Source organism: Manis pentadactyla, chromosome 17 (assembly GCF_030020395.1).
Source record: "Manis pentadactyla isolate mManPen7 chromosome 17, mManPen7.hap1, whole genome shotgun sequence".
NCBI lineage: Eukaryota > Metazoa > Chordata > Mammalia > Pholidota > Manidae > Manis > Manis pentadactyla.
The window spans coordinates 63230174-63256018 of NC_080035.1; the positions used below are offsets into that span (position 1 = coordinate 63230174).

At 45.8% G+C, this 25845-nt stretch overlaps 1 protein-coding gene across 6 annotated transcripts in view; it reads left to right on the forward strand.

Moving 5' to 3' along the window:
• Window positions 1–25845, forward strand: part of MYO16 (myosin XVI) — a 570453-nt gene that overhangs the window by 313619 nt on the left and 230989 nt on the right. The window lies entirely within an intron of this gene.

Below are 25845 nucleotides of genomic sequence, written 5' to 3' on the forward strand. Positions count from 1 at the left end.
GAGCACGAGGGTCCTGGGCTCTGAGGTGGGTTTGCTCAGATATCTGGGATCACCTGATTTATAGTTCATCGTGTTTGTTGTTGGATTTAAGAGGAATGTGTGAGTCTTCATGATGTTATAAGACCCTTGTGTGGAAAATCAGGGATTGCGGGGAGGAGCGTGGTGAGGACACCAGTGGGCCTGGCAGAGCTGGAGGCAGGGCAGCCGTGGGGCTGGGGCATGGGGACACCGGTGTGAGGTGCCAAGATGAGAGTTTTCCAGGGGCTATGGGCTCCAAGTGGGGCTGACCTCCAGGGACTAGTCAGAGCAGAGACAGGCCCCCTCTGCTGTCACCATGGCTGTGTGGTGTGACGCACAGTGGGGCCAGGAGGGGGGTGAACTGGCCATGTCCTAATTTACCATGATACTGGTATCCAATTCCTGTGAAAATATTACATCCAGGAGTATCAATATACTTTGCCATGTTGAGTAGGACAGAAGTTGTCAAGAAGTTAAGAAGGCCTATTAAAATTGTGTTTTATTTAAAGTGGAGGACTATTTGGGAGCTTATAGTCCTTTGAACAACAGAATTTCAAAAGAACAACGAAACTAATATTGAAGCATGAAAACATTAACGGTAGCCTGGGGAAAAGTGATGGATGGAAGGAGAGAAGAAAGGACAGATGGAAGGTAGGAAGGAATTCTGAGCTTCTCAGGCACTAGAGATGTTTTTATCAAATCCTCTCATTTCATAAAAGAGGAAGTCAAACCCAGAGTTGTAAGGAGACTTGTTCCAAAGTAAATACATTACACAGCAGCAGTATTGAAAATACCCATTACCTGCAATTCACTTTTTTCCCCCATGTTGAGCATCTCTAATGGGACCTACCTTGGGAGGAAAAGCATCAGATGGGAAGCCATGGGTGTGCTCCGGGATAGCTGTGTGGAAGAAAAGTCTTGTGGATTTCTGGGTTTCTAATCGTTCTTAAGATCAACAGCTCAAAGCTTGCAGCACAGAACTGGTTTAGGGGGGGTGTCTGTGTGTGTGTGCTTGTGCGTGCATGCACGGGCACTTGGCATTGTGGGCAGAGGGCTGCTGAACAATACAAGGCAATGCTCTCATCTACCATTCAAAGGAACAATTTGACTTGTTGGTCTGAGATTTGAACCAGTCTCTTGAAGTGTGTGAGTGTGGGCGGAAACAAGCATTTCTTTACTGAGCTCCACAGTTCTAATAGTCACCTCTCTTGCAAAAGATTTTGGAATCATTGAGGGTATTTAGAAAGTCAAACAGGCAGGGGTTGCTTTCTGTGAAGCTCCAACAGGAAAGAACTCAGAAAAATCATGAATAATTCAATTTCCTTGAACAAAGAAGTTAATTTATTAAAATGCATTATAAATATCTAATGGGTGCAAAACAACATTCCTCAACAAAAACATACACCAGTCCAGATTCATAAAACTATCAATTGGCACATTTGTACAAAGAGAATTCTACAAACAAGATATTCTTTAATAATAAAACAAGCTGTCTTGCAAGTTATAATACATCATCTGTTACAGCATGTTTGTGATTTGTGTTCTGTGGGTTTTCTTAGTTATGATTTTGGTGGATCTTCTCATTTTTGCAGGGCTGGTAAGCTTGAGAACTTCATGTTTGTGTGATAATTTGAATTTGGGTTAGCGTCTGATCTTTGTCAATGATGTATATAAAGTACCATAATTCTGGAAATTGTTCAGCTTGTTTACAGTCAGTAGTATTAATCTGAACTTGCCAGCTCTCAAACCTTTCACAAATCTAAATATTCCTACATACATATAAACACTATTTTTAAGAGTGCTATTATCATCATAACATCTACTTACCAGATTTTCTTTAAAAAGATGTTGATATATGTATTAGATCAAACCAGGTCCCACATAACTATCTGGATACTGTGTGCTTATCTGACACTCATGAAAGGCAGCTTGTAGTGAAATTTCGATGACTTATGTTGAGTCTTAAAGCCCACACTGCAAAAACTTGCAAACCCCTCTTCCTTCAAATGCATGTTTTCTCTTCTTTAGCAATAGCAGCTCATTGCCTACATGAAACATAAAATAAACATGTAACAGCAGCTGAAGTCTTACTCATATATATATATGTTCTTACGTGATTAGAACTCCAAAGAGAAGAAAGCATTGTTGTAACAAACGCTTTTGTAATTAAAGCTATAAAAAGTGTTGTTTTTTTCAATTTTGACTGTTTTGGTACTAAAAGTTTATTCAGAGTCTCACATGAAAATGTATAGAGATTTATTTCAGTGTTAAATGCACCTAAACTTTCCTGTTTGTGAAATTGGAACAAAAGCTAGAACAAGCAGATAGCACCTTGCTTAACCTGAGAATATTAAGAGTACAGATATATACATCAGTTCCCATAGTTTAACTGCATGGAAACAATGTCTGTAACACTTTGCATAAGAATATTCCTGTACAGATTGTTAAAACAACAAGAGCAACAAGAAAAAATTGTCTAGCTCCCTAACATTTTGAGCAGTGGCAATAAGGTTACATTTATTGAGATCTCCCGCTAGATGGTGCACTTTCCACAAAGTCAGGAGGAAAGAAAATCGCTCATTACTAAATGCTTCTTTTTGTTTACAGTTTTTCTATGCTTTACTTTTTCTTTTCCCTGGATGTTTCTCTTTCAGAGTCTATTCCAATTTTTTTTGTACATGATATTAACATTATATCTAGGGAATAAATATAGTTTATGTTCCTGGGAATTGAGCTTTCATGAAAGTTAGAAATAGTCATTCATGACTCATTTTCAACCTCCTTTAACCAGCCTTTTATGGGTTTAGTCCAGAGCAACTGGACTCCAAAATCCTAAGAAGTTATTCCTAATCTCCTTCATATTGATTAATGATGGAAATGATTGTGGTGCTGTATAATAACATTTTCAGTAAAGGTCAGATTTTGAATTATAAACTGAGAGCAACAGCCGTTTGACTCAGAGCGTGTGACCTGTTTCTAACCTTGTGTGTTAGTGTTCCTTTGAAACTCTGACTCACTGAGCACTTGAACTTGTGAGAGCTGCCTGGGAGCATGCCTGTCATGGTAGACGCTGCAGCAATTAGCCCTCAGGGAAAGTGTGTTTCATTGCTAAGGGGTTATTATGCACATTTAACTTAATCTGAGAAAGTCTCACAGAATTTTTATAAAGGTAAGTCTGAACTTAAATATTACTTGATGATTCTTTATGATTTTGTGATATAACAAGATTTACATGACCACACATTTAAGACCAGCAAAGCTTAAAGGTGTTCCTGAGACAAAGGTGCAAATAGGAGGTATTATCATCTATTTCTCACTGACTCTATAATTAGTAACCTAAGGGATAATTACAATTGTAACATGTGGATCTTATAGAGTTCTTTCCATAGGCCAGACCCTGTCCTGTGCTCATCTCCTCTGCCTTGTTGAATCCTCACCTGTAACTAAGTGGACGGTGGGGGACCGCATCAGCACGGGAGAGACCAGGACAGAAGACAAGTCAGCGCGAGTGCAGTTGGGATACCCTCAACCCTGACCCTGTATTGTCTCCGCACGCAGCAGCGTTGCCTATGGGACAGCAGCCACTGCTTTTGCATGCGTGTGTCAAGGAGATTTTTAAGGAAAATGGACAGGAAAGCACAAAGTTGTCTGTGCGTGTGTTTTTATTTAAGACTGCTTAAGCAAAACTAAGTTAGGACCTTCTCGAGTTAGTCACCTCTACCATAAAAAGCAATCTTGGGACATTTCCTTATCCAATAGCATAATAAAAACTTTGAATTACAAGAGCTTGCATTACCTTAACTGGCAGTTATAATATTGAAAATATAGAGAGGGTTGGATCACCTCTGCAAAGGGGCATGTGCAGTTCGGTCATGGAACGCCAACGGGAAGGGGTCAGGTCCACGGCTTTCTCACTGCCTTGTATTCCTGAAGGATGCGCACCCCACAGGGGAAGGGGCAGAACGCGGCGGCCAGGCCCCAGGCTCCACCTCGTTAGGTGGTCTTCGACCCCACAGGAGAGTTACGGGGATCCCAAACTGTTTCTGTAATGCCTCTGAAGCACAGATAGTGACTTACTCAAGGACCAGGTTCCAAACCCTGGTGTCACGGCTTCCACCCTTCCGTTCCCCAGAGCTCTGGTCGCCAGTGTCAGACATGCAGCACCGACTCCCAAAGGGCGGACGGCAGAGGGAGGCGGACTGCGGGGTCACGTGACTGGAGGGGTCAGAAGGCGTGCTGGCCGCGGTGGGACCGGACCCTGCACGTGCGCGCGGGCCGCAGTCTCTGTCTCACGCACACACCCCTGCCCGCTCTGCGTACGCTTTCCAGCACGGAGCGGAAGGGGACACACAGCTCTCAGCACCCCCATTTGAGGAGCTTGGAGAAGCAAAGGCTCCTCTTCTGCCTCTCATTGGCCACCGTGGTGGCCGAGCTTAGGTCTCGGGCCCACCCTGGTCCCCGAGTCAGGGGGAGGAGGTGGGATATTTGGCCCAGGAGTAGAGGGTGAGGACAGCAGAGCGGGGCACAAATCAGCAAAGCCATGCAGAGCCCGCGTCCTCGCCTTTGTTCGGCCAGAGCCCCAGCCGCCCAGAGGGAGTGGCGGCTCCAGTCAGCACACAGGCGTCGGGAAGGCTGGGCAGCCGACGCGGCTTTCCGCTGCTCAGTGACCTCAGCCCAACTTACTGGGGTAATTTTCCAACTGGCCGGGTCCAGCAGCCACCCGCATACAGGACCATTGATCATGTGAAAGCATTTCTGGAGGCCTGCAAATGAAGATTGTAACACATTTCCAGAGCATTTCTGTTTTATGTGTTACCCCAACACATATTTTGGGGGGTTAAATGTTAAAATAACACTATGATCCACCCAATCCACAATATTATTAAATAGCTAACTGCTGTCCGACTATTCCTCCAAAATTCAGATTTCGACTTTACCTTTAAGTGGCTGGCAGGTATCCCGTGGTGACATCTATTGCTTTTGTTGTCGTAGGTGTATGGCTGCTATTGTGGTACTTCTGAAACTAATAATAGCCATCACTGAGCACTTTCCGCAGTTTTCTCTGCGTGCCTGTGATCACTGTGGCAGGCTGGAACGGATCTCCCCCGCTGCAGACGGGCTAACGAGAGCTCTGGGGACTTGGGGAGCTAGCTTGGAGCAGAGGTGATATCTGAACTCCAGTCTGTTCAATTCTCAGTTCCTTGCGTAAATAGTTTTGAAATGATTCCACGTAATGAGTGAATTTTATCCGAGATAAGGTTTACTGCTTCTGCTACAGGAAGAAAGCCATTTGCTAAAATCACTTCCTAACTCTTCTTTGTTCTTCAAATTTTTGACAAGAGTAGCACTGAAATTCTGAGGGTGCATTCACACACATGTGCACGTACAAATTAGAAAGTACTTGAAGCCTGCGGTAAATGTTTCTCTGGCATACAAATGAGTGCCAGGCACTGTGCCTGGTCTTACTTGTATTATATCATTTAATTCTTTAAGTAACTCAGTGATAGATACTACTACTGTCCCTGTTTTATGGATACGGATGTAGGCCTAGAGGATAAATAACTTGTCCAAGGCCATATCACAAGGAAACTGGGGCCCAGTGATGTCTGGAGGTCTGTCTCCAGAACCCAGATACTTGCAGGTGGCTGCTGCACCGTCTGTCCATTGGAGACGAGGGGTGGCCAGCCCTGTGCTTTAAAAGCGTACACTCTGTTCTGACATATAAATGTTAAGGGCACTGTCTGCACAATTTGGGAAAAACAGATGAGAATATATGCTTACCTAGCATATGCAGACCGTCATGCTCTTTTCAGAGTTTTGTTTCTGGCCTCTGAAATTCCTGTTTGATTGTTGGCTGTTTCTCCCAGGATCCAGGGCAAAAGGCAGACACCACATTCCCAGATGTGCTCACCTCCCTGCTCTTTAAATGTTAACTTGTTCTTGGGGAGTCTGGGGGTTGCTGTCTCAGCACTGCCGGTGGGAGGGGAGTTGGGTGTCAGTCAAGTGAAAACCAAGTTTCCTGATGAATGAAGTAGATCAGCTCACTTGACGCTCTGTGGCTGAGCACCAGGCTTATGAGAATGGAAATCTCCCCCTGCACTAGGAGAGGCTTATGAGAATGGAAATCTCCCCCTGCACTAGGAGAGTTAAATGTCTCCCTTTCCCAGGCAGCAAATTCAGTGTCATAACGTGTTCTCAGGTTACTATGAGTGAATACTTGGGAATTTAAAGCATTTCAGTGTAGATCATCGATTGGTGAGTCAGTCCCCAAATCCAAAATATTCTTAGAACCAAAAGTTTCTTTAGGACTCATGTGCTGGCAAAAAACAGAACAAATTAAAACAACCTGAACTCATTTGAAGCAAAATCTAAACCTGAATTGATATGAATATATTATATAGTCTTTATATATCTTACTTTTGAAAATATCCATATTGCTTTTCTCAGAATTAACGTGTTTGATTAAAGGGTACTGACCAGTCTTATTGGGGATATAAACGCTGCATTAACTTTAAAAAAGAAATTCTAAAAAACAGTATATTTGTACCCAAAAGTTTAGGATAAGGGGTTGTGGCTTGTGTAATCTAGTTTGTGTAGGTCCATATCCAGGGCCAAGACTGTGTTTCTCACTGAGGTGAGGACCCCCTCCCCAGGGCCACAGGTCAGCACCTGCCTCTGTGTCTGAGGGCAGGATCCCCCCAATCTTGGGACCCTCCTTCCCTTCCACTGTCCCTGTCTCTTCTCTGGGTAAGAGTACTTCTCTCTTATAAGGAAAAAGTACTTTATGGCATCTTGAGTTACGAAGAACTGTATTGAGATGCCAAACAGGAAGGTATTTAGGGGACCGTCACTTCACCCTCCAGTGGCAGTGATGTCATCTGTAACTGGGAGCCTGGAGAGAGGGCTGCAGCCCAGCCTGGGCAAATGCCTGGTCACCCACTGCCATTTTAGAGGGACTCGGTAGCAGTTTCGTGTGTGTGTATGTGCATACGTGTGTGTGTGTGAACTTGGTAGCAGTTCCGTGTGTGTGTTTGTGTTTGTGGTGTGTGTGGGTGAGAATTTGTCTCCTTTTTTCCAAACCTGCCATGTGGCTGCGGCAAACAGCCTCCACGCCTGGGGTGACCTTACTCCTGCCCGTCCACGTGTGACTGGGGAGTGTAGTTGAGGCCTTCCTCCCCCTCAGCCCCACAGGCAGCCTCTCTGCCCCTGTACCTGCCAGGCTGCACGCCCTGGCCGCCGGGCCCTCCCTGGTCAGGAGTGAAGTGCCGTCTCTCTGGGACAGGCCTGCACCCACGGTGCCTTGGGCGCTGGCGAGCTGTGCCCGCACAGTGGTCCCCCTGCATGGTTGGCGAGTGTGCCCGGGAGACCTGGCCTTGCCCGTAGAGGTCCCTGCTCCGCTCTTCCCGCAGGCGCTCTCCCGCTGGTCCCTCCGTGTCCTCTGTGGCTCATGGAAGCTGCGGTGGGACCCGGTGCAGCGGGAGATGAGATCTGTTCTCTGTCCTATGGTTGGAACCGCATGGCCGAGACCGTATCACAAAGAGCTGTTGGCAAAGTCATGCCCGTGTGGCCTATAAAGGCCATTCTTACACTTGCGCACACTCAGGGGCATGGTGCCCTCTGTACGGGGTGACTGTCTTCCTCTTCCCTGAATGGTCAACGATAAATACATGCCCGCTGCTAAAAGCCGGCCCCTTATTGGCTGAAAGCGCATGTTTGCATCAGACCCCCTACCCACCGGCTGGGTCGTCCGGGCGCACCGGGAGCCCTCTGGGTGCTTCCCTTGCTCTCTGATGAAGCGCTGTCTGGGGACCGTGCGGGCTGCCGAGCCGCGGCGCCCGCTCTTGGGTTCCCCTGCATGCAGGGCTCCTTCCCCTGGACCAGTGAGAGGAGCTGAAGTGATGCTGCAACACGAGAGCCGGTCTTCAAGCTCAGGCCCCAGCGCCGGTCTCTGGGGGGGGGCTTCCCCTGGGCACGTTTCTGCGTCTGCGCAGCTCCGCCCTGGGCCTCCCCAGCTCCTGCTGTGCACGGAGTCTGCGCTTGGGTTCTCAAGTCACTGATGTACTACTTACTCCAATTACTGAAACCGAATCGCATCTTCTGGTGAAGGTCACCACAGCTCTTCTGAAGGCGTGAGGAGCTCAGATGCGGAAAGGAGGGTGGCCACGCTGGGATGCTGGGAAAGGGAGGGCTGCGCACCGCCATGGTCGCCGCCTCCCCGCAGCCCACGGGCAGAGCGCGTCGCCTTGAGACGAACTGCAACAGACGCAGACCTTGAGCTTCTGGAAAGCTTCCTGTTCCCTTTTCCCCTGGGGCAAAGGATCAGTTTGGATTGTTTTTCTATGCTGGCTAGAGTAGAAAGAAATAGGGATTTCCTTTAAGTCTAAACGCCCATGCTTATTTAATCACAAAGATGATACCTCGTAAGATTTGTGAATCCATAACTTGTTCCCAATCATCTGTCTCCTCAGTTGGACCCTGTTAGAGTCAAGGCAGATGTGCCTTGTGCGTATCAGGGTGGGCTTTCAAACTGTGAGATGGTGTGGGTGTTTTGTAGAGTCCCAGGGTACGGGTGCATGCTTCTGTGTGTGCACGCAAGTCTGAATTACGGTCCATGCGTGGTAGGAAGGAACATGCAGAAGCCAAATGTGAAAGCATGTGAGAAATATAGTTGCAATCGTAGTTTGTTTTTGCAAACATTTGTTTGTTCTGAAACCCTGACATACACCATCTACAGCCAAGCTGGACTGAAGGCGGGGTTGTCAGAGTCACCCCAAGTCACGAGCTGGGGGTCCAGGGGCCACGCTTTGGTCCAGGCCTCTCTTGATATACATTTCTGCCTTTCAAACCCTGATTTTCAAATATAGAAATATTTGAAAACGAGCCACAGAAGGACTGTAGCTCCAGAGAAATGTCCTCTCCACAGAAGGGCACAAATTTAGGTGGCTCCTCTCAGGTGCTGTACCAGGCTGCCTGCTGGAGGCAGCTGCTGAGGAGGCAAAGCAGTGGAACAGGGTAGGAACCGGGTGGGCTGGGGTGGGGATGGGCTAGGACGAGGATGGGTGGGGGTGGGGGTGGGGATGGGCTAGGATGAGGATGGGTGGGGTGGGGATGGGCTAGGACGAGGATGGGCGGGGGTGGGGATGGGCTAGGACGAGGATGGGCGGGGGTGGGGATGGGCTAGGACGAGGATGGGCGGGGGTGGGGATGGGCTAGGACGAGGATGGGCGGGGGTGGGGATGGGCTAGGACGAGGATGGGCGGGGGTGGGGATGGGCTAGGACGAGGATGGGCGGGGGTGGGGATGGGCTAGGACGAGGATGGGCGGGGGTGGGGATGGGCTAGGACGAGGATGGGCGGGGGTGGGGATGGGCTAGGACGAGGATGGGCGGGGGTGGGGATGGGCTAGGACGAGGATGGGCGGGGGTGGGGATGGGCTAGGACGAGGATGGGCGGGGGTGGGGATGGGCTAGGACGAGGATGGGCGGGGGTGGGGATGGGCTAGGACGAGGATGGGCGGGGGTGGGGATGGGCTAGGACGAGGATGGGTGGGGGTGGGGATGGGTTATGCTAACAGTCTAAGTCTCTGGATTCAGTGGAATTTGGGGGAGGAGAGGGCTGCTGGAAATGGTGCAGGGGTCAAGCCCAGAGGGCTCCAGCTGAGGTAGGTTTCTGAGAGCCTGGGGTCGCATTCCCAGCGTGACACCGCATGGACAGCTAGGATGGAGAAGGAAGGGAACTGGCCCCCTGGCTGGCGTTGGCTGACCCACCTGCCAACCCCTCTCCACCACCCTGCCTGGATCCTGACCTCACACTTCCACATCCCCAAACACGCCAGGTCCCTACCATCAGCCCCGTGTCACACACTTTCCTCCACCATCTGCCCAGTACCTGCTGTTGTGCACATTGGAATTCTCAGAATGCAGGCCATGCGCTTTGGGCTCAGGTGGTTCACGGGTCTGTGGGACTCTGCCTCGCCAGCCATCATGGTAACCTGGGCATCCCACATGGGCAGAGGCTGCCTACTTCCCATGGCACCCAAGCCAGGTCTTCCCTTCTCCTGAGAAGCCCAGCCCCTCCAGACCAACTGCCAACCGGTCCAGAGCACCCTGGAGTCTCCTTGATGCCTTTTTTTTTTTAAATTAAAGTATCATTGATATACAATCTTATGAAGGTTTCACATGAACAACATTGTGGTTTCAACATTCACCCATGTTACCAAGTCCCCACCACCATTTCGGTCACTGTCCATCAGCGAAGTAAGATGCTATAGAGTCATTACTGTCTTCTCTGTGCTATACTGCCTTCCCTGTGCCCTACCTATATTGTGATCGCTAATTATAGTGCAACTTAATCCCCTTCTCTCTCGCTCTCCACCCACCCTTCCCAACCCCTTCCCTTTGGTAATCGCTAGTGCCTTCTTGGAGTCTGTGCATCAGCTGTTTTGTTCTCTCAGTTTTGCTTTGTTCTTATGCTCCACAAATGAGGGAAATCATTTGGTATTTGTCTTTCTCCACCTGGCTTATGTCACTGAGCATAATACCTTCCAGCTCCATCCATGTTGTTGCAAATGGTAGGATTTGTTTTCTTCTTATGGCTGAATAATATTCCATTGTATATATGTACCACATCTTTATCCATTCATCTACTGATGGACACTTAGATTGCTTCCATATCTTGGCTATTGTAAATATTGCTGCGATAAACATAGGTGTGCATATGACTTTTTGAATCAGGGATCTTGTTTTCTTCAGGTAAATTCCTTGGAGTAGAATTCCTAGATCAAATGGTATTTCTATTTTTAGTTTTTTGAGGTACCTCCATATTGCTTTCCACAATGGTTGACCTAACTTACATTCCCACCAACAGTGCAGGAGGGTTCCCCTTTCTCCGCATCCCCACCAGCATTGTTGTTTCTTGTCTTTTGGATGTTGGCCATCCTTACTACTGTGAGGTGATATCTCATTGTGGTTTTAATTTTCATTTCCCTGATGACTAGCAATGTGGAGCATCTTTTCACGTGCCTGTTGGCCATTTGAATTTCTTCTTTGGAGAAGTGTCTGTTCAGATCCTCTGCCCATTTTTTAATTGGGTTATTTGTTTTTTGGATGTTGAGGCATGTGAAATCTTTATATATTTTGGATGTTAACCCCTTATCAGATATGTCATTTATGAATCTATTCTCCCATACTGTAGGTTGCCTTTATTGTGTGCTGATGGTGTCCTTTGCTGTACAGAAGCTTTTTAGTTTGATGTAGTCCCATTTGTTCATTTTTTACTTTGTTTCCTTTGTCCAAGGAGATGTGTTCAGGAAAAAGTTGCTCATGTTTATATTCAATAGATTTTTGTCTACGTTTTCTTCTATGAGTTTTATGGTTTTATGGCTTACATTCAGGTCTTTGATCTGAATCATTTTGAGTTTACTTATGTGTATTGAGTTAGATAATAATCCAGTTTCATTCTCTTACATGTAGTTGTCCAGTTTTTCCAACACCAGTTGTTGAAGAGGCTATCATTTCCCCATTGTATATCCATGGTTCCTTTATCATAAATTAAGTGACCTTATGTGATTAGGTTTATATCTGGGCTCTCAATTCTGTTCCATTGATCTATGGGTCTGTTCTTATACCAGTACCAAATTGTTTTGATTACTGTGGCTTTGTAGTAGAGCTTTAAGTTAGGAAGCATGATCCCCCCTGCTTTAATCTTCCTTCACAGGATTGCTTTGGCTGTTCAGGGTCTTTTGTGGTTCCATATCAATTTTAGAACTGTTTGTTCTAGTTCATTGAAGAATGCTGTTGGTATTTTGATAGGAATTGCATGAATCTGTAGATTGCTTTAGGCAGGATGGTCATTTTGACAATATTATTTCTTCGTATCTATGAGCATGGGGTTTCCATTTACTGGTGTCTTTTTTAAATTTCCTCACGAGTGTCCTATTGTTTCAGGGTATAGGTCTTTCCCTTAATGTCTTTTTCTCACAACAACAGGCACCCCTCTGGCTGGGTCTCCTCCCTCTCTCCACGGCTGCCACCAGGCGAGCCACCTGTGCATCTTGCTCGGATTGCATCACACATCCTCACAGGGTCCCCTTGTGCCCATGAGTAGCCAGACCTGAATGCAACACTGAGAGCAGTTCCTTGGAGCAGCCTTCTGTGGACCCTTCAGCTTTTCCTTATTTCCCTGGGGGTAGAGCCCAGCAACTTCCTCCATGGCTCTGTGTGATCTGGTCCCTGCCTGGGCTGGCACCCCTCTGCCCCTGTTGCTCCCCCACCAGTCGTGGCAACCTCTGCAGTGTGTGGAGCACCTGGGCCCATGCCCACCCGGTGTTGCCCCGGCTGTGCCCTTTTCCTGGGTGCTTTTGCTCCAGAGTTCCCCCTGGCTAACTTCCTTACCTTGTCAAGACTCTGCTGTGTCTCCCCTTCCCAGTGATCCCTACTGAACTGCCACCTGAGCCCCATACCCTCCCAGGCCCTCTTAGCATGCTGTGCATGCTTCCTTCCCTAGCACTCAGCCCTTAGCGTGCTCTAAAGGTACCTGTTAGGAGACCTGTGTCCCTGCCTGTCCCCGTGGGAGTCAGAGCTCCATGCGGGCAGAGGCATTTGCTCTGTGGACTCTATGCCAGGGTCAGTTTAGCTGAAGCCATGGAAACTGTCTCATTCTTATCTCCCCAAACATCACCTGTGCTTAAGATAAAAAACATTTCCAGAATGATGGCATGACTTTCCTTGTTTGGGTTATTATGGTAACCTGGGGCTTTCAGCACCACCCAGACAGTGTTTACTTTCAGACTTCATTCGTTTTATCTGTCCTGACACAGACAGATCTTTGGTTACTGAACTCTCTTAGCTACATGAAACTCCTTCACAGAATTTAGGAGAAAGCAAATGGCTTCCACCATCAGCTTAGGGTTTAGGACCATAGAGTCAAAAGACATGTTAAAATATACCCATTCTGGGCTCCACCAGTCTGCCCAGCTGGACACCACAGAGAAGGTGTGTGACGTGTCGTGAGAAGTTACAGCTAGTAAGTTGAATCAGATGCTGGGAGCCGGTGGGGTTGTCTCCTCCACACGTGGCTGCTTCCAGGCACAGCAATCTGAACGCAGCCCCAGGCACCGCAGAGCCCAGCCCACACTTTTCTGAGTCACAGGCAAGGTCATTAATTGTGCTTCCACCCCCTAGTCCACAAATACCTTCCTCTTAGCAAAATGCAAACTTCTGAGTGATTATCACTAAGAAAGGGCTTCAAAGAGCCACGCTCACCGCCTTGCGGTCTGAAGTGTCTGTCTGCCATGCATGAACTTCAGTAGAAGAAATTCTCATTATTCAAGGCAGTTGTATCTTACTGGAATCACTTAGCATCTGCTGCAGGGGGGAGGGACTCCCAAAGTCCCCTTGCTCGGCTTGTAGGTGCCGCACCCTCCCTGTGCCTTAGAGCTCTGCATTGCCAAGCCCAGGCATCTTGTCTCTCAAGAGGAGGTAGTGGGCATCATATTGGTGCGTGAGCAGCCTGTCTCCCACCACATGGCATGGCATGCTAGCACACTCTTGGGCTCACACCTTCTGCTGTGCATAAGGCTGGTAGGTTTTGTTCAGCTCCTCAAGTCTATTTTAATCTGTTTGTCACACTTTGAGGTATTCAGCTTAATGTTTTCATGTTAATTCATATTAGCAAATAGATGGTTTCTAAATGTTGCTCTGAAAGTGATATCCCTTTTCTTGACAATTTCTTGGTGTCTAAGAAAACTCATTTTGACCCTAGGAGAAGTCCAGGCTGGTGTTTACAGGAAGAGTGTTTGGGTTCCCTAGAGCTCCTGCCACTGTATTGTTCAAGATTCAGGAAACAGTGTCCTTTTAAAGAGTTAGCTGAGCATCAGCCAGCACCCCAGAGCTCAGGGAAGTCCAACAAATGGTAAATGGGATGCCTTTGACCCTGCAATGGGGCCTTCTCACCAGTACCAGCTTTTTTGTGGCATCTTTTAAGATGTTTGACGTACCTTTAAAGCCATCAAGTTCCTATGGTGTATTTGTCTTCAGGAGTAACAGCTGTGAAAAGGGGCGAGTGTGGCAGAGATGAACCAGGGCTGAGGTAATACAACGACCCTGAACCTTGCTGGGACCAAGGTAGGGTGTATGAGATGACTTATAAATGGGAGTAATAAAAATGGTAGTTCAATGCTAATTGAGTTCTGATAGCTTTGGGTTACCACTTCATTCTCTCCCCATCAGATCTTGCTCCCGACAAGTCTTTCCTGCCTCAGTAGATGGCATCTCCACTCACCAAGCCCCGAAATGTTACTCTTCACTTCCGTCCCGTCTCTGGGCCGGCTGTGCCCCCCACACGCACAGCAGAGCCGGCTGCCACCCCCACCGTGTTCCTGCTGCAGTCCTGGGCATGGCCGTTGTCACCGCTTACCTGAAATTCTTCCAGCCCTCTTTTTGGGCTGCGTAGCACTGACTGGCCCCGCCGAAATCCACACCCTGCTCCGCAGGACAGGTACTCTCTCTGAGTCAAAGTCAGATCCCGTCACTGCCCGCCTTGAACCTGCCGGTGTTTTCTCCAGGTGAGCAGGACCAACTTCAGTCTCGTGGCCCCGCCCACAGGGCCTCCAGTCCAGCCTCTCCCCTTCCCTGGGCCGCTGCAGCCGCCTTACCCTGAGGCCCGCTGCTCAGCACCACCTGCTCAGCGTCTCACTGCCCCCCCTCCTCTTTTATCAGTCAGGCCTCAGCTCGGCCCTTGCAGGTTCACAGAGAGCTTGCGAGAAGAAATGAACTGAGGGTCCCAACGGCTTACTGAGCAGAGAAGGGAGGAGCCCAGGATTTCAGCCACCTGGAGGCTGCTGGCCACCAATCCTGAGACAGCCAGGTCTGCCCCGCCTTTCTCGCTGATTGCAAAGTCGGTATTATCCACTGTAGGCCAGGCACAGCACTCTTTTCTGAGAATGCAGAATTCAGAGGTGGTCACTGCTCTAAAGTTCCTCAGAGTGTTTAATGTCTTCAGTAATTGGCAGGTAGCCCTCCAAGTTACAATGTGAGAAATGTCCCGAACATCTGACTTAGGCATCCCAGGAGCCCTTGAGGATGCACTGTGCCCCAGCTGTGGGGCAGATGAGAAGCAGGGGCTGCAAGCAGAGAGATGAAGGCGGTGTGACAATCAAGGGCCAAATCATGGGGAATAGAGAGATACGAACATCATGGCTGAGTCTAGTAGTCCACAGGGACAGGAGGGCATTCGCAGAACAGGTATCTGGAGACCAAGAGCCATACAGAAGAGAAGTGGGAGTGGTGTTTCTCATGCAGTATCTGGAGAGAAGTAGGGGCATTGTCATGGTCTACTCACCAGCACCAGGCTGGCTCCAGACAGGCTCTTGCCTTACCTAGAGAATGTGTCCTTCATGGGTGCTAGTGTATCGTGTCCAGCTCGTAATCCGCACACCTTGTGACTTGCTGGTGCTAAATAATGGGAGGGTAGGACATAGTGCCCAAAGCCCAAATAAGGCGTTTTGGATTATAGTGCCATTTAGGTTAAAGCCACTGTGTTGGGGGCTAAGCACACCAAGATGTATAATAGCCTGTGGCTGCATTTCTGGAGTCCTGGTGTAGAAATGACCCATAAATAGGTGAGACCTCAGTGAGAAATCCACCTGCGGTCCTCAGTCAGGAGGCTCACCTTGGACAGCATGATGCCCTTGAGACGGGAGGGACGTTCATCAGATACAGAGAATGTCCCAGATGAAGACATAACATGACAAAGGGGAACTTAGAGAACATGAGTGTGTGATGCCCAAATACCCACGACCTTCCTAATGAGGAGGGAGGAAATAATGAATTAAATTCACACTTCAACATCTTTTCTCCCTTAGGCCCTCCTCCACACCATAGCAAGAGAGAACTTTCTGGATTAGGGCTAACACACCCCTTGTGGAGTGTTAAACCTGCTGATGCCTCCCACTTCCCGGAGAGTCTGAAACAACTGGCCTAGGGGGTGACCCGGGCAGGGGGGCCGCCCGGGAGTCGGATGTGCTGTCCCAGGTGAACCGGCTGCTCTGGTTTCCAGGTGCCAACCTTCCATAGATTTCCTGTGGAACTTGGCTAAAATTCCAGCTCATTGAATTGACTCCCCAGTAAGACCTTCTGACTGGGAAATGTATTTATATTTTATAAGAGTTTTGGAAGTTTGCAAAGTTTCCTTGAGGTCAGGCAGGGCATATATGCTGTGTGGAAGCAGTGCAAAGGACATAAATTCCCTGGGGCCCTGACAGGCGAGAGCTGAGCCCAGCAGAGACCCCAGCCGACCCGCGTCCCCACAGCAGCCCCTCGCGGCGGGCCTTGGCTGCCATCTGCCGTCTCCGCCCACGAGGACATCCGCAAAAGGCGGAGACCTGAGCTCTGGAGTGTGCACGGCCAGGACGCCAAACAGACCAGGGGCCGAGTGTGTTCTCAGTGCCGCCACGTATTTTCTGCACAATGGATGGGAATTGCTCAGAGAGGGCTCCATCCAAAATGTCTCTGGGAGATTCTAGAACTTTCTGTCTTCCCAAGTCTGACCTTCAGAAGTCCCCGCTGTGCTCCTCCAGCCCCTTTCTGCTCACTGTGTTCAGCAGGGACTCTTCCAGGGAGGCATTGTGCTTGCCTCTGGACTAACCTCCTCCTCAGAGGGGAGGGGTGCCAAGGATAGAGGGGTGGGAGCAGCTGTTAAAAGGGGAAACTATGGTGAATTCCTGAGGCTGGCAGGGAAAGAGGTGAGCGGAGCGGGGCACCCACCCAGAGGTGGGGGAGGCACTGAGACTGGAGAGCAGAAAGGCCCATGCAAATGCCAGGTGCTTCATCCTGTGTCACACCAGTACATGCAATGACAGAGCCGTTAATAGCAAGTTGTTTATCATATAACCGTATCATATCTGCAATACTATATGCTGCTACCTGTCACTTTCCATGTAAATTTATATACCATTACATATATAATTTCACGTGATATTGATATTAGGTCACTAATACACGTAGTTCTGTGTGTTCCAAATCTGAGCAGCAATGTGGCACTCATCTAGAAATATGGAAGTTCTTCATTTGCATAAGTCATATTGAGTGGATGTTGACATATAGGAAAAGAACGACTTATGTTACCTATAAAAAACAAAACATATGAGTAATTGAAAAGGAGAATGGAGCAGCTTGTTAGGTAGGAGGAGTGCATGTGGACATACGTGTGGATTTAAAGCTGGTGTGAGGAAGCACAGGAGGGGCAGTGCTGTCAAATAAAGACTCGGAAAATGAATGGGCCAAAAGTTGTATTTGCTTTTGAGCTTAAACTGCCTAAAAGTAAAATAATGAGCAAATATGTAATAGATAAGCAAGTGATAGCTCTGCATATAGATACTATAGTTCATATACTTAAAGAAAATTGACTGTATCTTATGCCATAGAAAGTATAATAATTTCCCAAATTCAGGAATTGCACACGGTATTTCAGTGTAGTTTTGAGTTACAAAACAAATGCATACAAAAATTAAAAAATCACATATGTACCAGCCATGGCCAATGAAATAAAATAAACAGAAGGAAATAGTTATTTTAAGGATGGTGCCAAAGAGTAAGATGTCTGTTAATGAGAAAGGACCTAATGAAGAAATCCACAAATAAAAGGAGTCCTGGGAGTAGAGGTTTCTGGCGCAGGGCTCCGGTCGTGAGTGCACACACGTACACACACCTCTTCTCTCCTAGCTGAGCTTCTGTTTACCCGGTCATATGCTGGAATTCCCTAAGAGGCGGATTCAAGATTTTCATGATGGGAAAGATGCTAAAACCACTGTTGCGTGGCATTCTAGTCTGTGTAATATTTTCCTCCTTATCTGTGTTCCCTCCTGTCTGAGCTCACCTCCTACCTACTCCCACCACACCTTCTGACCTCATGCATTTGATCAAACTTGTCCAGGGAATGACTAGAAAATTTTTCCATTTGAAAAACACACCTTGAGTGCCACTGTCCTTCGAAGCTCTCCCGGGCCCTGCCTCTGTCCTCCACAGACACAGGGAGCCCCGCCGTCTTCCGAAGCCCAGGGCACTGTGCGCATGTCTGTCCTGAGGCGGTCACCACGGGCTATGTGTTGTTGATTGGCATTGCTGTCTTTACCCAGAAAGCAGGTATCATAAGATCTGAGACCATGACTTTAATGCCCTTAGATCCTGGCACCATTGCTAGCCCACAGGATGTGCGTGGCAAGGTGGGTGAGCAGATGAACACTGCTGTGCCTGTGTGTGTGTGCCCATGCCTGTGGTGGATCCCTAGTTTTACCAGCAATGACTCTACACTCCGTTTGGGACTTTGATTTGCAAATCACCAGATACATTTACCTGACCAAGTTTGAAAAAATTATTGGCCATTATCCCTATGAATATGCCCTGTCCTCATTTTTCTCTTTTCTCCTGGAACTCCTTTTTTAGATGCATGGTCTCCTTTCTCTATCTTTCCTCTCTAGTTGCTCTTTTCCCATTTTCCATCTCTGGATCTCTCTCTGCTTCATTCCAGATAATTTCTGCAGTGCTTTCTTAGAGTTTATGGAGCCGTGTCTGAGCAATAATTAATGTGATGCTTAACACGAACATTGCATCTTAATTTCAGTGGCTGATTTTCATCTCTAAGAGTTCCACTTTTTTCCTTTTCAAATCTGCTTTTTCTTACATACTGTTTCTTGTTCTTTTCTCATATTATATTTCTAGTTCTTGTGGTTGTTCTAAGCAGGTTTGTTATACTGTCTGTAACCAGTTGTGTTATCTGAAGTTCTCCAGCTTCTGTCAGTGCTGTTTATTATGTCTGCTGATAGTTGCTCACGGAGGATTATTTTCTCCACAGGTTTGTCCTTCAGGGTGTGACTTGGTGTCCTGTGGTGCAGGGCTGGGAAAACCCTGTGTGGCCTGGGTCAAAGGTTAGACATTTATCTCCTCTGTTTTGGTGAACTGCTCCAGGAGTGTTCCAAGCCTGAGATCAGTTTTATTAAATTCTTTAGTTAAAATATCCTACAGGCATGTGTAGTCTAAATTTAAACCACTGACACCCAGAGAGGGCTGGCTGTGGTGGTAATCTCTGTGGGTGGAGACATCTGCTCCCCGAGGATCCACTCAGGTAGGTCTCCTTGCTGCCCCTCTGTACCTGTGGGCAGGTATTTCATGGCACCCCTCCCACCGAGGGTGGAGCCTTTGGTTGTGGGGCTGTAGGTAATTTCCAGGTCCAGCGATGTGCTTTCTCTCCCCACATGCACCGGAGCCCCGGGATCGATAGAAAAGCCGAAGTCTCCATAAACCCTGAGGTTTGGGTCACAGTCCTCTCCGGTGGCCTGGGGACTGTCCGTCACTCACTGAGGTGTCAGCTCTCCCTTTGAAAGCCATGTTTTCAGTTCATCTGGCCCACATGGTCCCAGGTGTGCCCTAAGCAATTGTTCTTACTGTTTTACTTCCTTTGAAGAAATGAAGAGACTCTGTTTCTCTTCACTATAAACCTAGAGGGAAAGTGGTCTTAGGCTATTTTAAGGTACATAAGCCATCTATATGTACAGACCAGATCTGGGTGAGGTCTGTGACTGTAGGCATCGTTACATTTGCCCAGGGAGTGCATATTACTGAATCTGATTATAGTTAAGTATTTTGACAAATCCTACACACTTCTATATTTATTTTGGGAATATTGTTAGAGACAGCCAATCCAGAGCTTTAGCTTTTTTATAAATTTAAAACTTTTAAACTGAAATTAGGTATTCAAAACAACAATATCAACCAAAAACGCTGGGTGGCTTATACATGCTTTATGTCATGCTGTTATTGACTACCGGTTAGGTCATGTGTAATATACTGTGTGTGTGTGACATCCAGGCACAGAACAGTTTGTGCTTAGCATGCTGCAATGTCTCACCTGTTTAAATATTTCATGGTAAACAGAACATCATGCGGTGACTGATTTTGTTTCTCAATTGTCTGCTACATCAAGTACATTAGCTTGGTAAAATAATCCACATGTTGGACCTGTAACCCCACACCAGGAAATTGGTATCAGCTACTTGCTGATAATCTCTGCAAAATAAATTAATGACAAAAAGAGACCCTAACACTCTGAACAGCAGAGGACACTTACAAGTGATTGGGGAGTTATGGTGACAAGATTCTGATAATTATGTTGAGTAGTCTTCACAGCAAAATCCCTAAAGAATAAAATAAAAGTCAGGTATTTTGGCCTATGCTGCACAGAAGACCATGTCTCCCTATTTCTCACAAGAAGGATTACTTGTAATATGTTCTGCTGAACGTGGGCCACCTCCCTGTTGTGTTTCTGCGTTGGGGACCATGGACTGGAAAGGCATCAGCGCACCGCTCTGGGGAGACCAGGCTCTGGACAAGGCTGCTCTTGGGGTCTGATGAGCGGTTCTGGCGGGGCCAGAAGCTATGAACCCATTTCAGGGAAGAAGAGGCCAGGCAGGGGAGGTCCCCGGGAGCAACTGCAGGACGTGGGGCCTGGGGTGCACTGACTTCCACCCCCTCCCCTCCCCCGGAGTCCCCGCCCCCTGCGTCTCCCTCTCTGAAGGGAGAGGTGGATGGACTGACCTTGAAAAGAATGTGAGCCACGAAAATGCATGAAGGAGCCCTAAAATGCCATCCACGTCCATCTGTCCTTCTGCTTTTTAAAAAATGTCCCCCAAACCTTGATTTGATTGTGAGAAATGCCCTTTCTTTTTGGTATTGGTAAGAAAAGCTCACTGCAGCAATGGAAGTTCAAATTAACTCAAAACTGACCTGCATGTCTGTTCTGGGTACACAAACACGTTCTCCTCTTTGTCTCAAGGAAGATTAATTTTGTTTAATTAACTCTGAATTTTCTTAACTATCTAGAAGTCAATTTAATTATGCACACATACAACAATCTATTTTTTGGATTCACAGACATAAACCATGTTTTGAGTTTGTAACATACTCAATTCTGCACTTTTAAAGGGTGTTTGAGAGGCCAGCAGGTCTGCATTTCATAGATAGTACTTTGTTTTACCTCTTCTTTGATTAGAGATTGGTTTTTTTCAATCCTTCATTTCTGCTTCAAATAATAACTCTACTACTTGATTATTTTTCTCTGTCTTACACAATATAATTGTTAGTACAAGCACATTTCCTGTATCTGCATTACTCCTCCTTTAATAAATTCACCTCCTTTAGACAAGAGATTTTTCTAATGCTTGAAGAATCCCCACGATTACAAATCCTCTTAGGCAATATGCTGATGAGAGTAAGTGCATTTACAGAATTTTAACATTTTACTCCATTAGTAATTGAAGTGCACTTTTAGAGTTTCTGATCAAGCCAACAGTTGATTGAAACATATACCAGCATTTCAGTATTTGAAAAAACCAAAACATGCATCTTTTTAAACATCAGTTTGCTTTCTCAGCCTTAGTAATTAAATAATCATTGCTATTACATATATTGACATTCTATGTAATATATAATATAATGCATCATTTTATTACTATAATTTTCTCTTAGCACTTTCGTCTCCCCTGCTGACTGTGTGATGTCTCTGAGTGAATACTGTGCCTTCTTCATTTCTGAATCCCACATAATCACAATTCTCGGCACATGTAGAAACTCAGTATTTTCATTTATTTGAGTGAAGTCTTACTTTCTTAAATTAGCAGTTTATAATAACAAAGCATGGAATGCTCTCTCTCACCAGCATACAACTTGTTCAAATCTGTCTTTATAAAGCTTCCCTGATTTACTCAAGCAACCGAGATTTGCTGCACCGTCGTACCTCTAGTAGAGCAATTTCCATGGTCTAAATATTTGTTAAAAATTTTCCCTACTAGTGAATGAGTAATAAGAAAGTGGGAACCCTCTCTTTATTCAAGCCTATGGCCCATGTAGGGAAGCATGATTGGTATTAAATTAAACATTTAGAGATACAGTGAATAAATTAACAAATGAAAGAAATTTGGACTATTTGCTGTGATGAAAGGACGCCCTTCCAATGAAAGGAATGAATGTTCTGGCTGCAAAGAGGAAAAACATGAAAACATTTTTATGGGTACAGCTTGTCCAAACATATATACTGATTTGTAGCATCTTACACTAGGCAGATTAAATTATGGTGGATAAAATGTTTCCTTTAAATTTCTGCTTTAATGACAAGAATATTATTTACTAGGAGCACTCATAACATGATATGCTGCTGAGATGCAAAATCACTAAGTACCATGTCATTAAACCCGACAGCAATTTCCTAGTCTAGATCATTACAGAGATGTAGTGGAGTTGTTTAAATGTAATAGTGTCAACATGTTAAATGTCCTACAATATCTGACATTTTAAAGTGGAACTTGTTTTCTCTTTGGCTAAAATGTGTGATTGATTCCAATGAGTGGGGTTTTCAATTTCAATAGGAAGAGTCTTTCTATGGGAAAATGGAGATTAGTGGGGAGGCAGAGGACATGTGGGGTACTTGGTGCTAACGAATCAGCCGCTTAAGGTACTAAAGCCAGAGCAGTAATATCGAGGTGCAACCCCCGGTGTGATCTAAAGTCGGGTGGTTTTCTGTGTTCTGCCTCCTCTGGTTTCTTCTCTCTCCCCTCTTACTGCGCATGGGGCTCCTGCTTCCAGTATATACCACAGACATAGTGCTTGGGGCAGAAACATCATTCTGGGAAAGGAGATGGAAAAAAAAAAAGACAAGCCCACCTTATTCTTAAATAAAAACTCCCTAAGATCATCACCTATTTAAGCCAGAAAGAAGAAAACAGGGCCTGAGGGCGCTCATGTGTCTGATGACGACGACTGTGGTTTTGAACTGAATTAGTTCATTTGTGTGATTTAATCCTGGTCCCCCCCCCCCCAAGCTTTAGGTTTTAGATTCCCTAATAAATCAGAAGTAAGTATCTACTGATTTTAATCTTCCCAATTTTAAAAGCTTTTATTTTCATAAAAAAGTTGAGATTCAGGGTAAATTCTTCAAAGCATTTGATACCTTCAGTATAATAACTGATGTTATTAGAAGCAGCAGATTGGTCCAAAAGAAGCCAGCAGAGGGATTTCTATAAAGCTAAGGAATTCACAGTACCAAAAATTCATCAACGTTATTTCTAAGGAAATATATGGTTTTGTGTATTTGAAAATTGAAGATAAATTTGGCAGTGAAATTGCATCTGAGTTTCATCATATTCTCTTTATAATTTTATTTCATAAACATTTTTAATATGTGGAATGGGTTTGGAGTACTATGAAGTTATTTCTATAACAAATAATATTGCAATAATAGTAGTAGGAAGAGTAAAGGGGGGCCCATTTGCTGCTAGGTCAGGATATTGTCTCATTCTTAGTGTCTGAGAGAAAAATTAAAACAATGGTAGTAATTCCTCTGGGTTGACAAATACATTAAGCCCAGAATCATTACACCTGCTGGTTTTGGAGATTCCAGAATCTGTGGGAAAACCGGCCTTAACCAGTTTTTATTAATTCAGTGCCTCTCTAAGCACCCTATTGCCTCTCTGTCATTTTGGGGTAACTTACTCAGATTTCTCATTTAACCTCTCAATGTTGAAAGTCACATCCGGAGCCAAAGCATTCTGACTTTAATAGCAGTTTTCCGAATTTTTGGCTTTCAGTTCATTTTTAAAAGTATAATAAAATTTAGGCAACATGCTTTGCTGCTGATGGTCTTTAATTTGAAAGGGTTTTGACGCAAAATCACAGGGCAACATGGTCAGGGACACTTATTTGGAGTATCAGCCAACTATTTGAACTATATGATATATATATCATATATAGTGTTTTGTTATTATTAATATGTAGCTTAAATTTAGCACAGAGGTAGAAATCTTGGAATAGTGCAAAGAAACTTAGAAGTAAACAGAGTAGGAGTTTACTTTGAGTACTAATGACATCCAAATATTTTTCTTTCAGCTTATTTTGCTCTATATTAAAAATTCTCTATTGTAATATTATGTGCGAATTTTATTTTTATACAACCCATGTTTTATGGAAACTATGTAACATATTTTGTAATCACAATGACAGGTCCAACAGACATATTTACTAGAGAATATTCAAAATTAGGAGTGAAAAGAGGGGTACCGTACAGGAAGTCTGGAACAGAAACTACCGTCCCTTCTCTCTTGGTCTTATTAGGGTTCATTATGAGCAAAGGAGCATTTTTGAATGTGCTAACAATCATTTTTATTTGGCTTTTAAATGAGAATTGACATTTAGCAAAAAGTAAAATAGGGTGCTTAGTTTAATTCATAAATTTATCCTGAATAACCGGTTGTAAGACCCCATTTGTAACATCGTCTTTTTGCACACTTCTCCTTGGGCAAGATGCCTTCCCGAGGCACAATCTACATGTGTAAGAAGGTGTTGTGGTCGAGGAGATTTTCCTGAATGTTATTTTAAAGGTCTCTCAAAAATTCTATAGTATATTTTAATTTTAATCATGTTAAGTTCTTTATAAAAATCCCAGCTTGCTAAAATGAAGGTGCTGATGTTTCCTACTCGAATTTTACTTGAAAATCTTGCCGAAATCTATTAGCATAATTTTTGACTGCTGTAATGATCCCAGGGCCTTCAGCTTTTGCACATGTGTCTCTGTGCGCGCATGTAGACATGTGATTTTTTGGGTGCATGTTAAGTTGGCTGTTTGTCTAATTCTCTTATCAGGAATTGCCATCAAATTAATGAAGTGAGCTATTTATATTTCCTTTTAAAACTCTATTTCCTCACTCCCACCACTCCTGGAAGCACATGAGGCAGGTTTATTACCTCTAGTCATTTATTTGCATGTTTGTTTCTTACACTAAACTTTCTTCACTAGAACATTTCCCAGATAAGTTCTTCATTATAGTTCTCATCGGTTTCATTTGTTTTGGTTTTATTTTGGCAAAAGAGTGATTGACTTTATGACACTCATATTTCACTTACTTTTGCCAGTCTTTGGCCAAAGGAGGGGTGGAGCTCATGTTCAAACAGCTACAGGTGGGGCGACCCAGGTATCATAGGAACCTCTCAGTAAAAATGGAACCGGCCCGGTGTAAGTGGAAACTTTGTGTTTGGGTAGTCTAGGAAAACATGTAAGATAGTGCATTATTTAGGTGAAGTTTTTATAGGTAGAGAGCTGACATGGCGGCAGTAGATTTGGGAGACCAATCTGGTGGCAAGCTCATGCGCACACTCATTCTCTTGGATCCAGGATTGGAACTGCTGGCTGTGCTCCATGTGGCTGGGACCCAAAGGCCAGCCTTGGCTTTAAGGTGGGGTATGTGCCCAGGCACCTTAACAGAGCCTGATAAAGCACCACTGCAGAGGGAAGGCAGAATTTGGGGGAGCTCATAGGAAGGACATCCAAACTACAAGGCTTCCCAGATAAAGTGGCCTGTGAAGAAGCAATGCGATTCACCCAGAATGTTGGAGGCTTGGGTGTGTGGGGATTCAGTTCCTGGTGGAGAGAGCAGGGTGAGTGAGGCACAGAGGTGGACCTGTTGGGATCTGTTTGAGAGACCAAAGGAGTTCCGTGGGGCAGGAGCTCGGAGAGCACGGGAAGGATGGCTTTGTCAGGACCAGGAGCTGCAGGGATGTGCTGAGTCCAATGCCGTGGCCCCGGCAGGCCACGCTGGGGGTTTTGTGCTTTAAGAGCGATGATGAGAAGCCAGTTAAGGGCTTGATTCGGGAAGTAAACTAATTCTAAGAGAGCTCTGACTGCACTGTGGAAACTAAATTGTAGGGGAGCAGAATTGGACCCAGAGAGGCAGTGGCTCCTGCAGCCTTGGGGGGATCTGCGTGGGGAAGGGGCATGCTGCCGTCCCTGG